At 55.0% G+C, this 4,834-nt stretch overlaps 1 protein-coding gene across 1 annotated transcript in view; it reads left to right on the top strand.

Annotated features, from left to right (window-relative positions):
* The window catches only part of KSR2 (kinase suppressor of ras 2), a gene marked incomplete at both ends in the record, with an annotated part of 54,519 nt that overhangs the window by 15,000 nt on the left and 34,685 nt on the right, over window positions 1-4,834 (top strand). The gene's annotated exons all lie outside the window — the stretch shown is intronic.

Genomic DNA, 4,834 nt, shown 5'->3' with positions numbered 1-4,834 from the left:
TGTCAGTGGTGGATGCCCCACCCCTGGAGGGGTTCCCAAGCCGTGGAGATGTGGGGTGAGGGACACGGGGCAGTGGGGACCTGGCGGTGCTGGGGGCACAGTTGGACTGGATGCTCTGAAAGGTCTTTTCCAACCCAAAGGATTCTGTGTATCTGTACAAGATCACTCTCATGCTGAATATTGAGTTCTGCAGACAGATGTGCTCCCCAGTCCCAGTCACACAGGCAGGGGAGGGTGGCTGCTCTCATTTGGAAAAGCCACAAGCCTTTCTGTGCTGCCTGGCTTGGTGACACTGGCTGGATGTCACCACAGAGTCACTTTCCCAAGGTCTCCTTTGAAAATCCAGCCATGGTTTTACTGTTGTGCTTTTCAGACCTCTCCTGCTTGCAGGACTTTGAGCCATTGAGGGGTCTGGGGTGAAGCTGGCTGAGATGTGGACAGGTCTGGTGCAAACCCCACAGATCTTGAGCCCAGCAGCCAGCCCTGACCCTGCCTGTAGGGTGGTTTGCCCTCTTCCAGGAGGTGCTGGTGGAGGGGGATTCGACGGGTGGGTTTGGTTGATGAGCTCACCCAGGATGTTGCTGCTGGCTGGGGAGAAACAACCTGACCCATATTTTCCAGTCTTGGACTGGTGCTCCGATGAATTCTGCAGCAATTGAAGCTTTTACAAGCCAGGAGTGACAATCAGACTAAACAAAACCCTCCCAGAAAACGTGTGGCAGCTGCTGAGAGCAGTTTGTGTGCCAAGAGCTGCCGTGGGGAGGACAAGCTCCCCTTGCTGCTTCTTGCTCAGCTAAAAACTTCTTCCAACTCCACATCCAGGTTGGTTTTCTGCCACCTTCTCCTCCTCAGACTTCTCCCATGTTTACTTTCCCAGCATGTGATCTTTCTGACTCGTTTTGGGTTCTTCCAGTTGCTCTTGCTGCTCAGCTCTTGGCTAAAGAAGGGGTTTACAGGCAACACCCCCTTTTGCCTATCCAGCCCCTCAACACCAGCAGGTTTTCCTCCTCGCCGTGCTTCTCACCAAGGTGGGAAGCAGCACTGGGATGGCTTCAGTGGCCACCCCAAACACTAGTTTGTGGGCAGTGGGTGCTGGTGTGATGGGGCAGATCCTTCACCCCTCAGCCACGCCTCTCCCAGCCTTCTGCAAGGCAAAGACCTAACGATTCCTTCCTTTCTTTCTCTTTTTTTTTGCACCAATCAGCTGCCGTTTAGGATTGTCGAAGGGTCATCAAACCATTTCTGGCATCATTTTTTTCCCTGTTTCTTTGGCTTTGGAGACAGGGAGACCTGGCAGGAGCTCTGCAGACAGGTGATGTTATTTCTAGAGTTCTCCAACCACCCGACTCGCTGGCGCAGCAGCAGATTTGCCTGGAGCAAGGGGTATTTTTCCATTGCTCTTCCTCCCGTGGCATTGGCCAAGTTCAACTCGCAGCAGACCCGAAACCAAGGAACCAAACCTGTTCTTGGCAGCCCCCCATGGTGTCTGCTTGCATTAGGTTTTCTCATGCATCAGCCTTGGATTACAGCCCATGGTGTGACAACCTGATGCAACGTGGCATCGCAGGAGCCTGATGAGATGAGAAGTGATGGGCTATCAAGTGACTGATGCTGCTGGGGAGGTGTCTCTTCTCCTTTCCCTTGGCCCTCCAACTTTCTGGGCTGCTGTGAGTGTTTGTTTTCTGGGCTAGATGAGGGGCTTGGTGGCACCAGCCAGTTGATCCCAGTGGGGAGGTTTTAGCAGCATTTGGTCCTCGCAGGATCAGCACCCACGCACTCAGTGACCCTCACTGCTGGGGACCTGTGGGGACAAAATTGATGCAAAACAAAAAAAAATCCCCCAAGATGATAGTTTTTTTGAGATCTCTTGTGCTTCTGCATCATTTCTGTACTGGTGGCCTTGTCCTTGAGCTGCATCCTGGTTTTCTGTCTGCTTCCACGTTTGTTTTTGGGCTGGTGACCCTGTGGGAAGAGTGGCCACACCCTGTGCACAGCAGCCAAGTGCTGAGCGTGGCCCTTCAAGCAGGGAGATGAGGTTTCATGGGGCTTGACACCAAGGCTGGTTACCTTGTGGGAGGAGAGGAGTTCTGCCAGCAGTGCAGAGGCACATCTGTTGGTGGGGAGGAGCAGATATCTCTGCAGCATTCCCCATGCCCTGCATTGCCATTATGGGACCTGGGTGGCTTCCCCCTACCCTGGCACATGGCACTTTGGATGTTCTTGAGTCCCCTGCTCACCTCTCTCTCCTATGCTTTCTGGTCCAGGGTCTGTTAGTCTTATCAGCAGCACTGATCATGGTTTGTGGGTCCCATTTCACTCCATCTTTTGGGGTGCAACTATTTCTGGTGCCTTTCTTTCAAGTGCAGTGGGTTTCCTATGTGCTGCTGGGTGAGCTCCAATGGGCTCACCACAGGTATAAGCCAGTGCATCATGTCCACCCTGAAACCAAAGGACCTCCCTGTCCCTGTCTTTGAGGCACGGATGTGGTCTGGCAGCCAAGTTCTCCACAGTATCCCATCCCTGTGACCATGGATACCTAAGCTTTTAAAAAGGAAAATGCCTCTTCCCCTTTTCTCTTGTGGGATCAACACGACAGCACCTGGTACACTCTGGATTGATGTGGAGCAAGAGTGTTGCTCTTGTGAGTGCCCCACGTGGTGGGGTTGGAAGTGACCTCTGGAGATCATCTCATCCAACCCCTCTGCTCCAGCAGCTCACCCACAGCAGGGTGCCCAGGGTCACATCCAGGTGGGTTTGGAATCTCTCCAGAGCAGGAGACTCCACAGCCTCTCTGGGCAGCTGCTCCAGCCTCTGCCACCCTCACACCAAAGAAATTTCTCTTCTTGGGTTCCAGTTCGTGCCCATTGCCCCTTGTCCTGTCATTTGGTCCCACTGACAAGAGTCTGGCCCAAGCTTCTTGCTACCTGTAGGTGAGAGACTTCTCTTAAACACTGTCCCAGCCCAACCTGCCTTCAGCAGGGGACTTTCCAAGTGAGACATCATTTCTTTGGGACCACCAGTAGTTCTCTCTTCCCTGAACCTGCCAGTACAAGCCATGGCGTGAGCACTCCAGGGCCGTGTTGGCAGCCCAGCCTGGAGCTGGGCACACATCTGGCCACAGCTGGCTGCCTCAGCATCAGCCCACTCCAGCTGGCAGCGAGGCACCAGAGGGCTCCTCACCCCAGCAGAGCTGTGAGGAGCTGAAGAATTCAGCTTTGTCTGGGAAGCCACTTGACCCTGCGAGGCTGCAGCTCGGGGGAATCCCAAGGTGAGGATGTCAGGGACTGGCTGTGACCTCCTGGCTCTGTAAATTAGGTGGTCACACTGCACAGAGCAACTGCCCAGGTTGGACAGGGACTCTGTTGTTCTCTTGCTAGGGAGATGCTCTGGCTGCCACGGGTGGTCTCTTCTCCAGGGGCTGTTTCACTGAGGGTGGGGAGCCCCTGGCCCAGGTTGCCCAGAGAGGTGATGGATGCCCCATCCCTGGTGAGGTTAGACCAAGCTCTAAGCACCCTGCTCTAGCTGGGGATGTCCCTGCTCCCTGCAGGGGGTTGGACTAGGTGACCTTGAATGGTCCCTTCCCATTCCATTGGCCCTTCCCAAACCATTCTAGGATTGGTTTCAGTCCTCTGGCTCATCCTTCCCCCCCTAGCTGGTTTGACCCTGGCCATGACTGTGTGCCATGGGCTCTAATGGAGGGGGAAGGTTGACCCCCTCTTTAGCTTGACCCCTGCCTGGGTTTTATGTCAGGGGGAGGGAAGCTGCTGGTGCTGCTCTGAGCTATGCTCTGGGGCTGCAGCCTCCTTGGCTGCTGCAGATGAGCTCTTCAGGGATCTCTCTCTTCCTATTTAGGCCCTAAAATCAGGACTGAGGTGTCTCATGAAAGGATTCTGCACCCTTTGCTGTGGAGCAGCTCACCAGGGCGCTGGGCTCTCCAGCTGGGACCATGTGGGTAGTGATCTCTGCCAGCATCCCTCATCACCATCATGGCAAACTGGCTGAGAGGTGACATGGCAGTGCTGGATTAAAGGTTGGATTCTGTGATCTTAAAGGTCTTTTCCAAGCTAAATGATTCTAAGATACAGTTCTTAGGCTGCAGTTTCTCCCTGGAGAAGAGGTGGTGGAGATATACCTGACACTGGACCTCTCGGGGCTGTCTTCCATGGGATTGCTGAACTGTTTTGGGAGGAGGCTGCTCCTCTGTGTCTCCCAATAATCTCTCCAGGGGACTCAACTGCCCCGGTGCTGCTGCTGGGAGTGTTTTGGTGGCTGCCCGGGGTAGATGTGGGTCTGTGGGACGTCTCCAGACAAATGCAAAGCCTCCTGTCTGTTCCTTGGCTCCACAGCACTTCGTCCAGGGATGCCTTCCAAGTTCGCTTCCATGGGTTTGATCCATCCCATTCATAATGCACGCCTCACCCGACGCCGTTTGTTGTAGTAGCAGGAGGAGGGTTTGTTGATCAGGCTGTCTCTGTGACAGAGAACATGTTCACACCAGTTCCCTGGGGATCCAGAAGGGTGCCAGGAGATGAAGAAGGGGGCTACCACGCCCAAACCGTGGCCCCATCGGTGGCGCTCGGTTGCCAATCCCAGGGGATGCTCCTGCTGTATTTGGTGAGGGGGTTGGAGCTTGCTGAGGGCATCACTACCCTCAATTTGGGGCAGAAACCCCAAATCAATGAAACGAGGGAGCTCTGGCTGCTCTTCTCCACACAGGAGCTGCCCGGGCATCGGGGCGTGACGGGGAAACATCCACCGGGGGCAGTGGGGGCGAGGAGGGTGTCACAGCAGCCCGCTGCTTGTCACCTCCCAGGGGCACGGGTGCCACTCAGGG

This window comes from Merops nubicus, unplaced genomic scaffold (assembly GCF_000691845.1).
Source record: "Merops nubicus isolate BGI_N331 unplaced genomic scaffold, ASM69184v1 scaffold7836, whole genome shotgun sequence".
NCBI classification, from domain to species: Eukaryota; Metazoa; Chordata; class Aves; order Coraciiformes; family Meropidae; genus Merops; species Merops nubicus.
Note: the sequence above shows the minus strand (reverse complement) of the source record. Positions and strands in the feature narration are given on the sequence as shown.